Consider the following 14,020-nt stretch of genomic DNA (forward strand, 5'->3'; position numbering starts at 1 on the left):
TCAGCTACTAATCAAACCTGTTGGTATTGCAAATATTAAAGGCTGAAACAACAGTTCTTGCAACCAAACATCCAACCACTTGTATGCAAGCTCAACCTCCTATGTATTAAGAGAGGTCTAATCTATCTAGGAATCAGTTTTACCATCAGAACCACATTGAAGTTCTAGCATTTTGTGCATATCTTCCTTAAGAACCTGTTAACTAAGAGCAAAAGAGCCTTTACAAAAATCTTCAGCAGCAAATTGTAGAAAAGTTATGGAAGATACAAGATTATTGAACTTACTCCTCATGTATAGGTATAAAGACATAAGCCTTCTGAAATATGTTCACGCCCTTCCACCACCTTCTGAACTTAGCAAAAAGGGCATCTTTCTCCTTTCCCTGCTTATCACATGAAAATCATCAGTAGAAATAAACAATAGTGCATCTGAATGCATATATGAAATAGAAGATGTCATCATTTCATTAACAAAGAGAGCATTAACTTCGAAACAATAATGTGTCCAAAAGGAGAGAATCTAGAACGCACCCATAAAAGAACTAATGCTCACCTATGGACCAAAAATTAGTACAAATATGGTGGAAAAAAAAAAACACAGCACTTAAACAAATAGCATAAATATCTCCTGTACAAAAAGAGTCCATATTGCTTTACCCAAAGATAGAACAGTCAAAGCATAGAGTCAGGACAATCCAACCAACCACAAAGCATGGTAGAAATAACAGATGGACATTCATTTTCAAAATAAATCCATAAAGAGGAGAAACTGAGGAAAAGAGTCACCTCGCATGATAATGCCTCTTGGAGCTTCTTGTAGAAATATGTATTAAAGAAATGATAATCATTTATTCCTTTATCTGACTTCAAAGATTGCTGTTGTAGGTATCTAGTCAGTGAACCATCAAGAAATTAGTACCAAAATAGAAGGTAACAGTTATCACCATATTATCTAGGCATAAAATCTACACGGGAGAATAGCAATAAGAGGCTTAAAAATTTAAAACTACAGATAGGTATACTTATAGAGGACTCATAAAGTAAGTATGAAGAATATCTGGGAATTAAGCATAATTGTGAAATATACAACCAATCAACAGACCTACGAAAGGAAAAATAAGGAGAAATAAGGATATTGCTAAATGCCCTGGGGAAAGAGCCAATCCTAGTCCTATCCCTACGCCAATAATAAAGGCAACGGAAGTCAAGGAATATTCTCTCTTTCTTATTTTGCTTAACATGTTTTTTACCAGTATTTTGACTTACAACAGATCTAAATTTGTTAGACGTGCTTACAGAACGTAAAAGTTCATGATAGGTGGCGTCAAATAGTGCTCAGGAGCAAGGCACTCTATGTCTGCATAACAAATTTCAGCAGTTGTGGATCATCCCTGGCAGAGATAATGACAAAAATTATCTCTATGTGATCAATGCCAAACTTTATCAATAAGAAGAAAGAATGAAGATACCTTGATGGATAGTAGATTGTAGTGTCTTTCATGCTAAAAGGCACGAAAGGTCAAATTAATAATATTTCCCTGATAATATGCCTTAAATAAGTAAACACATAGAGCATAGAATAATGGAACAGTTCCATTACCATTCATTAAATTTGTCACCTCCTTCAATTCTCTCTTGTTGCCTGTCGACCAGAACAACTGTTGGCTCCTTCTTAAAAGAATACAATAAATAGATTACGTAAGAAAATAAAAAAAGCCCTGAAAAGGTCAGAACAACTCTCACGAAATGTTAAATTATGAACAATGCACAGGCCACCATTTTTTTTTTTTTTGGGATAAACTGTCCTGTATGACATTTACTTTACGAAGCAACTTCAGAAACTATAAAAACTTCCTTTTACATAACAACAAAGGTATTCACTCGAATCTTCACAGTCATGTTTAACAACCATATGCCATAATGAACTTATCCTAAAATTTTGCTTTCAATATGCCAATGTCAGGTACATGTAGTAATATAGACCAAAAACCTCTCGTTATGAAACCTCAAGAAAAACAAAGAAAAACCGATGATTTAAAATGGAAAATCCCACTGGAAGTCAAGATTGCCAGCACAGGGACATGTTGAGCTTTTCAACTTAAAAGTTGCTATAAATCCCATGTAAATTAAGGCTATGCCAATGTAACACCTGTCGTGATTTACCCTAAAAAGATAGTATAGATACTTGATCAACTCAAAGTCTACACCAAACGAACTAGTTAGGATCAAATTCAAGCTCTCCGATTGTGTTTTAATGCTGTAGGAAAACCTAAGTCTAGCAGTTCCATGCTAATTGTACTTCTTTTCAGTGAAATATTTATACCAGTTATTACCAACATACATACCCAGAATTGCTTTAGACAAATGAAAATCATATCCAAGATATCAGATTAAACTATCTGCAAAGGTGACAAAAAAGAAAAAGAAAAAGAATGAAACGTACCTTCTTGCCAGAATCTCTGAAAAAGTTGACCATGGAAATCATTTTTCCCTACCATTGATTCTTATGATTGTTATGTTTTGGTCAACTCCAAATTGAAAATGATAAATGCAGCTACAAACAACTAATACTGATTGGAGTTAGGCAGGAACCCAATGGAAGGACTCATTCATTCTGGCAGTGTGTAAAATATGGCGCGGCAACTAACTTTCCTGGGTAAACCTAAAGATATCATTATCTAAGTTTCATCTCTAAGACTAACAAGTGATTGTCGGAAATATCAAAGTAGAATACCAAAGCAACGCATCATCTGGTCAATTGAATGATAGCTTGCTAGTACTGCTCCTAGTGGTGTCAAAAAAGCAACTGCCGAGACATCATCCAGAAGGGTCAAGTCCTACCAGGCATTCCAAATCAAATTGTAACTTATCAATCCAAGACCTATTATTAGTCATCATAGCATCAACGCCATCATGAAGCAAAGAACTAAATTTTCAGCGAATAGTCAAAATATCCTCTTCATCAATTCAGCTCACTTTGGAAAATTCAAAATAGATTAGAGAGTTCTATGGTGATAAAAGAAAATAAAAAGTGGTAATTTCAATTTCAAGCTTTCTTTCCTCGGTGAGTTATGAATAGACTCATATGCCCAACCATGTTGTAATGATGCAAATGTTTACAACTGAATCTTCCATTTAAGGTAAGGACAAGGAAGAAAAACCACTACATATGAGCAAAATAACTCACCTTGTGAATGAAGTCGACCAGAAAATCTCCTGCTAAGATCACGTAAGGTATAAATGGATGATGATCTAGTCTTCCCGATCACTGTTAGGTGAATGATCGGCTACGTTCCACCGAAAGATTTCTTGGTCCCGAAATGGTTGTTTTTCTGGAGGATGGATAAGCTCCTTTCCTTTTTCTTGGTGAGATCTTTCCAGTGGATTTCTGTATTAGTGGATCTGAGCAAGTCATGCTAGGTGATCCATTCTCATGCAAGTTGGAAGCACTACAAGGAGTCTGTGAAGAAAACTCAGTATACAGCTCCAGCAGTATATTAAAGAAAAACATAATCGTGGAAAACCAACCATACTTCGTCCTCCAATTTTCCAGAAAAATCTCTGCAAACGAGGACCGAAGGGCCTGTCAATTGTGTTGTCGCTTCTCTTAAGCCATCAGATGCACCTAAAAAAGAATGTCACTTCCTCACACATGTTGTAAAAGACAAGACCGATGATTCAAAGATACATCATGAGCATTGCTATTACCAATTACAGTAATTAATTATAAAGAAATTATGCAGTCCACTAAATTAGAACTAAAATCCATTTGACTTGTCCAAGGCTCCATATAGGAAAGTTAAAGTAGAAAGAACACCAACATGGTCAAAATCCCAATTATCTATTCACCTCCACACATGCTCAAAACTCTGAATTCCATAAAAATTCTCTTGCTATCAGCTTGAACAATGGAAATATATGAGAAAAATGCAACCTGTAGTCACAGAATCAAAACAGCTCTTCTTCTGGGAAAATAATATCTTCTATAAATACTGAGTTATCACAGTGATAAAGAATATAGAGTGAAGAACCCTCGTGTTATCTGGAGACATCATCTGGCAGCATAAGACAGAATAATGGCACTCCAGCAACGAGCTACAGTCAATAAAAAATTGAGCAGAACTTAGCATCTCAAACTAATGTTACATATCCCCAGAGGTGCTAGTAAAGACAACCACTACATGAAAGACGGAAAAAACTAACAGAAAGGGGGACAAACACTACCAGAAAGCAGAGGACAAAATGGTGAGCTGCCTAAGTATTTGTGGAGAAACCATTCGTTACGCTCTCCTCCTCTAAATCTAATCTTTATCAACCCCTTATTTCCTCTCAGTTTCCTTTTCATCTCAGGATTATTCTTTCTCTTTCTATCTAGTCCTCTTTCCAATAATGTGATCTCCAACTTCACCTTCATGGTTTCTTGTATCCAAATTATTTATTTGTTTCTTCTTCTACCAAAATTATGCCAGTTCTCAGCTTCAGAACTGAGAACTATTTGTATACACTTTCTGCTAATCTTTAGGAAGCAGAACTAGCTGAGATAATGAAAAAGCGAATTAACTGGCCAGAAATTTGGTTAATATAGGTAAAGGTGCTAGGTGACTTGCAAAAAGACAAGCACGAATAAATTGTATTTTGGAAAATGAGGCAGATGATATTCTATTTGACTTTCAATAACCTTGTTTTGACTAAAGGTGGTTCCAGAATGCTTTGAAGTTGCTCATTAAAAGCTTGAATCAGGATGTCCCAATTCACTAAAATTCATATGGGTCCTATCGCCTTCAATGCTGTACTTTTAGTGTTCCTTCTGCCACTCAAACGCATTTTCAATTGCCAAACTGCACAGCATTCAGATCTCAGTGCCGTGATAACAACCAAATGTAACTTCAAATACAAATATTAAGGCCATGAACAAGTCCCAGAAACATGGTCTTTAACCTTTTCTTTTATCATGTAACTCTTCACTGAGGTTGGGAGATGAGAGGTTTGGGAAAGTATAAACTATATTAATACCTGATATGGCATAATCAATGCATAAAATTTAATAACGTAAGCAATATACTGAGTATAGACCACATAAGGCAAGAAAGGCTAAGAAAAGAAACGAAAAGATGATCGACTAAAATTAACATATTTGAGGATGAGAGGAATCATAAACGAGCTGAAGCCACATATCGAAATAAGCTTGGGCAGGTATTTAATCTTCTACATAACAGCGCAGCAGCATAAGAGGTCCCAAAGTAGGTCACATGTGTCCTCCAGCATTGAATCCACAGCACTAAAGCTCAGGCGAGAAAGCATAAGATGCTCTAAAGTTTACAAGCGCACAAAATTTGGCAGTAAAACACTTCAGTGATGCAATATAGCATCAGAGCCAAAGAATATTCCAACCTCTCAAAAAAATAACTATTCAGAAAAATCATATACACCACTGAACCACCATGGGCATGGTATAGCCAAGCTCAAAATTTCCAAAAACTTATCAAAAGATATAATAATGATGTCATCAGAACAGCCAAGTCCTCACCTTGAGCAATTGCACCAGTGGACTGTGTGGGCTTCTCACTTTCATCAGCATCCTGACAAAGTAAAAGTGCAGATCCGATCACTGAGATTGACGTGTGCTAAGAACTCTTCATCTATATGGACATCCAAATTTACAATAGCATAACGTGCTCCATATTACAATTCCATCCAAGCCTAAAATATGAATTCATTAATGATGCTAGTATCAAGCTTGAATGACTTCACCATTAATCTTTTTAATCATAGCAGCCAATGTAAAACAGTTAATGGGCACAACGAAAATAATTAACTCTATTTTATTTCCAAAATCATGATAATGTCCAAAACCAAGTGGCACAGAGTGACTGAATTACATCTCATTTAGCTGGCAACCAAGCCAATTGCATGAGAAGAATCAGTTATTCAAAGATCTTCAAAAATTAAGTCAATCATTTGAAACTTGACCTGGTACCTTGCTCACAACACAGCTTACATTAACTGCAGATGTTATGTTTGATATTGCGCTAGACAGGCTATTAAGCTAAGAAAAACCCAGTAATCAAAACTCAAGCTTGAACAATCTTTTCTTATCTATCATAACTTTTTTTCACTTCATAGCAAGAGTAGAACAAAATAAAGCATCAGGATAAAGGAACAAAGGCTGCAACAGTAAGCAGAAAATGAGAACAAGTTGACTTCAACTTTCAGACTGCATCCTCAACAGCAACTCCGTAAAGCATGCATGTCTACTGCAAGGAGAATGTCAAATGCAGGTGTTGCCAATCTAGAAGCATCGACTTTATGCCATGGGCAAACCCTAAAAAATGTCATCTTTCAATTCGAAAGTAAAAGATTTCAAGTCATCATAAGGGAAGGAGAATGCTGCAGGGCAAGGAGAAATAAAATGGTCCCCGACGTTGGATATCAACCACATCACAGACCCTTCCCACTTTTCATAATAGGAAAAGGGACTTACTGTGCACAAAACATTGATAAAGCAGCAAGAAATTTCAGGACTTCCTTGAATTCAGCTCGACAGGTGTAGTGGGCAACAGCATTGCAAATTCGCAAGCACGAGACTATAAACCCGTTCCCTATGATTGCTCAGTATTGCCGAAACGATTTCAATTGAAGAGAGAATCGACAACGGAAAGCCTTAAACCTTCATCTACTCGATCATCTACGAAACGACCGACGAAAAAAAAAATGCTAAACCCACTTCACCGAGCCGCCCAATCGGTGGCCCGACGATCCAAACCCGACCTCACGACCCAAGAAACAAAATTTCGGGAAAAGAGAACCTTCTCGATGCGGCGGAGCTTCCTCCGCTCCTGCTCCTCCCGGAGACGCCGGAGCGTCGACCGGAGCTTCTCCCCTTTGTCGCGCAGACTCCGCTCGCAATCTCTGAGGGTGCGGGCCTGTCTGGCGATATGCTCCGCCAGGCCCCAGTCGGACAGGGCCGCGATCCAGTCGTCGGTATCCGCCGCCGCCGACGCCGACGCCGCCGGGGCCGGCGCCGGCGGAGAGGGGGAGGAGGAGGAGGTGGAGCGCTCGACGACCAGGACCGGCGAGGGGAGTCGTCGGCGTCGTCGGCGGCGAAGAGCTTGTCCAAGTCGAGGCGGGGGCGGCCGCCGGAACATCTCTCGATTCTTCCATGCAGCGGAGGAGCGGACAGCGTTGTCGGATGGAGCGTGCTACTTTGCAGTTACGGACTGGGGGGAAAAGTTGGGGAAAAAGTTATGAGAGAAATGGCAGAAGGAGAAAAGAGGATGATGAAAAAAGGAGGGTGTGAATAAAATAAAATTAAAACAAAAAAAAAAAAAAAGATTATGGGAAATCAAATTTGATAAGAGGGCTCATCAGAATATTACAGAATTTTTATTTTTATTTTTCAATTTTTGGCCCTCTTATTTGTTATTCATATCCCGCTTCTTCTTTTTTGTCAATTGATTTTTTTCCCCTCCTTTCTGTTCAAAATTAGGAAGTTTCAGGTCTTTTAGCAAAATAGAGGTATGCATCTCTCCCTGAGTCATTGACCTTCTATGAATGATCGACTTACAATGAGTCAGCGTGCAATGGCAAACCGATTAATTTTAGATAGACAAATCAAGTTGATCGACTAAATATTGTTGGGCCCATATATTTCATTAACACATATGTAATCTTTAAGGTGGAAGAGGATAGATGTCTCTTACACCTCTGGCAGAATATCCCTTGCTTCAAGCAATTCCTATAATTGCTTTCGGAATTTTTCTAGTTCAATGGGAGCCATTCAAGAGCCAGTTTAGATTCTACAATATTTTGTTCATTAATAGCTTCATATTCTTTCCCATCCCGTTCTTTTGTCATGAAATGATATATAAATTTTGGCACCTCTAATTAAAGAGGTAGTTTGATGACTATATAAGTGGTAAAAAGTAAAAACTTTTGTATTTAATGAGATCAAGCATATTCGATCACTTAATAATTATGAAAATATGTAACTCACAAATTCACTTATTATGTAAGGATGGATTTTTTTGACAAAAGAAGAAGAATGGATTCCATAATTCATTCACTAGAGTAAATAATAAATTGTACCTCTTAACAACTATTTATACTATTACATAGAGTAAAGCTAGCCTCCACTTTTGGAAAATCTCAATCGCCTTTCTTGTCCAAAAAAAATGTGTCCATTCACAAATGAGTGGATTTGTACTTTATCTCACTTTTTTTTTAATATGGAAATGCTTATATTATCTTTTCTATAAGAAACTCTCTAAAAACATTTCAATTCTTGAAATATTCTCTTTCCATAATCATGGACTAAATCCTCTACCTTCTATACCTTCATCTCCATTATTTAATATTGAAATATATATAACAAAATGATTTTGTTTAACTTTTGAAATGTCGATTTATCAACATCTGTACATCCGTAATATTTTCAGATTGGAGTGGTGGTGCAGGAGGGTCCACTGCTATGCTTGTTGTTTTGATGCTGCCCTTGATTCCTCCGATTGTCTCGTCCTTTCCATTTGGACAATAACTTTTGTTTGTTTTTAGCAGGTTGCCATTGTTTGGCCAGCTAGTCACCTTCTTCTTTTGATCCGTCTCTGGATGTGCCCGTAGTTGTGCGGCTTAACCGCGTTTTGTGCCTTGTTAGCTTCCCTTTTCTTCTTCCTTCGGCACCCTTCCACTCATTATGCCTCTGTTCATTATGAGTGTATGTTTTTTGGTGCCCTTTTTGTTGTAAATATTTATTAGCTTAATATGATTACATTTTTACCAAAAAAAAAAAAAAAACATATGTATGTGCACATTCATTAGAACCTACCAACAAAATTTAAAAATTCCATGTATGTTAACAATTTAATAATATCAGTAATCAATGTTCAATTATATTCAAATAATTTTCATCTCTAAGTTCAACACTACAAATTCGGTAAAAATGAGAAAAAGAACTTTCTTTGTTCTTTTTTTTTCTCAATTTTATCGAATGAGCACTAATTTCATTCATCATTCAGTAAATGAAAAAAATAAGTTGTTCATAAAAAAGAAAAATTTATTTGACTTCCTCATGACGTAATCTTAAAAGGTGATATTACGAAAAATAAATTGCTTTCCAATGCATGATTAACTTCTAATTAGACTGCCTCTGAAAAGAGGGACAATGAGAAAGCAGAAAGGTATAATAATGAAATAATCCCTGCTAATAATATCTGATAGGAGAGAATTCAAATTTTAGAAGACATTCCTAGAGCAACCAAGTTATAAATGTATTGCTAAAGTCCGGAAGGATTGTAAAAAGGATTTTTTGTCTCGCTTAGATTGATGCCGTATTAAATATATATTTTTTTAAAGTTTTTCTTGTCCCATATTGGAGTTTCCTCTCCCTTTAATGTAGCGGTTTCATTAAAAAGGGTCAATGAAATATCTTTAAAATAGTGGAAGGATCAATATGAATCGATGAAAGTTGCTAAAGCTTTGTTGATTTTAGCTAGGTTATTAAATGACAAAAAAAAAAAATTTAAAGGTATGAAAATGAGAGGCATCACGGCCAGCCATTTAAATTGCAGGAAAGTTAAACATAAGATAAATTTGCGATGATGTTAAAGTTCTTTGATTGATCAATGTATTTATCTATAATCCATAATTGACGGTTACAAGTGGTTATTAAATTTGAAAATATAACTTCATAATCCTATTTGTAGTTACAATAAGTTACAAAAACACTTATCATTAAGAAGTCACAAGATCCTAAAATAGAGACAATAAATATAACCTCTAGTAATTACGTTTTTGTGTCGATTACCCGCTATTTGATGATTTCATTTGTTGCGATGAGGCGAGCGATCGAACAAAATATATACGGAAGAAAAATAAATCGGACAGCGGATTTCACATGATTGATCTTAAAGACCACGTCCACGGAGAGAAGAATGAATTTCACTATAGATCAAGCGATCAAGAAAATTACACACTTAAGTCATTTCCAAACATTTCTGCCGGTGTTCTGCCCCCGATTTACCAAAACCCAAGTATTTATAAATAAACAACTCACTACACAAAATTACCACGCGATCAAGCTCAAAGTTTAACACGCTACTTACGCCTAGTTCGCGTACATACGGATTTGCAAAACTTGTGGCTCTTCGAAAGCGCGTGGACGTGCGACTCCTTTCTTCGTATAAGCTGCAGCGGCTTCTTACGAAAAAAAAAAACTTCGGTGGCTTTGTCCTCTCGGCATGTACGTGTAGCGGCCCCTCAAAAAGAAAACCTGTTGGCGTCCCTTTTATATGTGTGTGTGCCCAAGGTCAAACTTTTGACCTTGGGCCCCATCACTTTTGATTCCTTTTTAAACTCTACGTAGGTTTTTTTTCGGACGTGCTGTGTAGACCCCTTCTTTCTCACGTGCAGGAACTTCACTTCAATATTTTCTTTTGTTTTGCTTCGCATATCCAAAAGAGAAAGTCTAAGAAAAGAAATTGTTTCTTCTTTCTTCATCCAATTTCAAACTCGAGTCATATTTAACAATCTCCACATTGGGCGATGTTTGGCCCATATTGCAATCGCCGTAAAAAATTCAAATTATCTACTACTTTCCCATAGCCTCCGATGGGCTCAACCGCCACGTGATATTGTCCAAGTCAAGCCTTACTTGAACTTCGATATAACCGAGGACCTCATTAAAATACCAACTCCACATGCACCTTTAACTGCTCCGCAAGGATTTTCCGACACAACCTCCTTAACCGCAGATAAAGCAAAACCATTGTTGCATCCATATATGTTAGGAGATCGAATACATACCTTGTTAATTTCAGCAGTTGCAGCAACCGTTGGCTCTATAAGCTCCACCTCGCTATAAGCACCATCCGTGTCGATTACTTTGCTAGTACTGTACTCGCTACCTCAAGAGTTTCGGGTCGCAACTCCACCTCTGCCGAACACCGCCCGATCCATATTAACACCTGCTATAATCACTCCTAGCCAGAAGTACTTGAGACTCATCAAGGGTAACTTTTCTTTGTTAATGGTAAATTTATATTTGGGCACCACAACAGATCACCTCGCTCACCTTGTGCACAGCCATGGAATATGCACCTTACCCTCCCATCGAGCTTACCATCACTCACTCAAAAATAACACGAGCAACCAAACATTCTAAGAATAGAATAATCAGCAACGTTACCTGACCACACTTCTTCAAGAGTCTGCCATTCAATAGCAGTTGATGGGGATCTATTCACCAGGTAGCTTACCGTACTTAGCACATCAGCTAGGATTCTCCTAGCAATACCAACACTAGAGATAATTTTTCGGGCCATCTCTAGTAATGTTCTGCTCATCAATTTTGCAAATTGTTGTGATTTACTAGCACTAGTGCGGTGTTTCACTATGCCCTCTTTCATGCAGAATTTATTTGCCAGCTCTGAGCAAACTCCATGCTATTGTCACCCGCACATGCTTGATCGGCTTACCAATATCCATCTCGATCAAAGCTCTTGACTGTAAGATCCACGACAAAGTATCAAACTTGTGCCTTGGCACAAACACCGAGTCTTCCTCGAGCAATCAATAGACTCTTGAACAGATGCATCCGACGTCTTCGCAGCGAAATTTATCACTTGTCTCACCTTGAAATTTATATAGGCCATCATGCTTGATTCCTTTCATTATCACCAGGGCACCTCGAACAATCTTCAGAACTCTACCTTTTGAAGAATACCTGCAACTAGCTGAATCTAGGGCACCCTAGGAAATTAAGTTCTTTTTCAATTCTGGAACATGCCTCACTCCAGTCAATGTCCTCACGATACCATCATGCATTCTGATTTTAACATCACCGACACCCACAACATCGCACTCAGCGTTGTTCCCTAACTGGAATTTATCACTACCCGTGCACTGATAAGTGATAAACCAGTTTCTATTTGGTGTGACATGAAAAGAACAACCAGAATCCATAATCCATCCATCAAGCGATGAATCATTAGTGACAGACAAGACATAATCAGCATTATCTGCTACAGTTGCAACATTATTTGCATAATCAACCATAATTCCCTTACCCTTCTCATTCTTCAGCTTAAGGCAATCTCTTCTAAGATGCCCCCTCTTGTCACAGTTCCAACATACAACATTAGTAGTCCTAGATTGGCTACGTTTGTTCATATTAGTACTACTATTACCCACACGTGTTACAGATCTTCCTCTATTTTCACCTACTAGAGCAAGAGATACGGATTCGGTCGCCGGATTCTCTTCTACGAATGTCCTCGCTCGTAATCAAATCTCGAACCCCATCAAACATCAAACTTGTTGACCCAGATGAATTACTAACAGTAGTAACGGTAGTATTTCAACTATCAGGCAATGAGGATAATAGAATCAAAACACGTACCTCATCTTCAAAATCAATCTCAATCGAACTCAATTGACTAACAATCACATTGAATTCATTGATATGATCTGCAATTGATGCACCTTCTTTCATCTTTAAGTTAAACAAATGTCGCATCAAACAGACCTTGTTTATCGCAGAGGGCTTCTCGTACATATCCGACAGGGCTTGCATCAAATCAGCAGTGGTCTTCTCCTTTAGGATGTTAAACGCGACATTACGAGCCAACGTCAGCCGAATAACACCCATAGCTCGTCTATCCAGCAAATCCCAATCAGTTTGCTTCATCGTCTCTGGTTTCTCCCCAAATAAAGGCAAGTGCAGATTCATCAGTAAAGATAATCTTCAATCTGCATCTTCCAAAACTAAAATCCTTCCCATCAAATTTGTTGATTTTCACTTTTACTTCTTCGTCGCCATCGATTCGCTTCAACTCAGCCAAACCTAGCTTTCGATACCATTTGTTGCGATGAGGCGAGCGATCGAACAAAATATATACGGAAGAAAAAATAAATCGGACACCGGATTTACGTGGTTTAGTCGTAAAGACTTACGTCCACGGGGAGAGCAGCAGCGAATTTCACTATAGATCAAGCGATACAAGGAGATTACATACTCAAGTCACTCAAATACTCTCTCGGTGTTTCCCAAGCCCCAATTTAGCCCAAAACCCAAGTGTTTATAAATAAACAACTCACGGCAGAAAATTACCACGCGATCAAGCTCAAAGTTTAACACGCTACGTATGCCTAGTTCGCGTACATACGGATTTGTAAAACTTGTGGCTCTTGAAAGCGCGTGGACGTGCGACTCCTTTCTTCGTATAAGCTGCAGCGGCTTCTTACGAAAAAAAAAAAACTTCGGTGGCTTTGTCCTCTCTCGGCATGTACGTGTAGCGGCCCCTCAAAAGAAAACCTGTTGGCGTCCTTTTATATGTGTGTGTGCCCAAGGTCAAACTTTTGACCTTGGGCCCCACCACTTTTGATTCCTTTTTAAACTCTACGTAGGTTTTTTCGGACGTGCTGTAGACCCCTTCTTTCTCACGTGCAGGAACTTCATCAACAAAAATAAAGAATCCTTCAATATTTCCTTTTGTTTTGCTTCGCATATCCAAAAGAAAGTCCAAGAAAAGAAATTGTTTCTTCTTTTCTTCATCCAATTTCAAACTCGAGTCATATTTAACATCATTGGCGAGTTGTCAATCCTCTTTGAGTCGTGGACTATCTTTTTCATCAATATCTTTGTTGTTTACCCAACTTTGCCATCATCAACTAAGTTTGTCACTTGCCAATAACAGTCAAAATATACTCCATTTTAAATGAATGAAATGACTCATTGTTCATTTGATTCTTTTAAATTAGAGGGGCCATTGCATGCCTCTTATCATCGGCAATTTGATTTTTCCATCTTGAATTGACTCTGCGTTGTGTATTTTAAAATAATACGATTAATAGTGTTATGACTTCATGAATGGTGCCACTTGCAATTCTTTTGTTTACTAAATCTTCTTTACTCAAGACAATTTGGCCTCGTTAATTTTATCGGGACATCTTTAAAAGTAAATGGTAGATTCCGTCCAACTTGTTATTGTCGAACAAGTAAACTTGTGTATATTTACCCTATCCATTCT

General features: G+C 37.7%; 1 long non-coding RNA gene across 1 annotated transcript; it reads right to left on the minus strand.

The window, feature by feature from the left end:
- Positions 1-242: 242 nt before the first annotated feature.
- On the minus strand, positions 243-1,373 carry LOC120287756. Its single transcript, XR_005546030.1, has 3 exons — positions 1,296-1,373; positions 786-888; positions 243-382 (listed from the first exon to the last, which is right to left on the minus strand). It is a non-coding gene; the product is annotated as an uncharacterized LOC120287756 (long non-coding RNA).
- Positions 1,374-14,020: the final 12,647 nt, after the last annotated feature.

This window comes from Eucalyptus grandis, chromosome 8 (assembly GCF_016545825.1).
Source record: "Eucalyptus grandis isolate ANBG69807.140 chromosome 8, ASM1654582v1, whole genome shotgun sequence".
Lineage (NCBI taxonomy): Eukaryota > Viridiplantae > Streptophyta > Magnoliopsida > Myrtales > Myrtaceae > Eucalyptus > Eucalyptus grandis.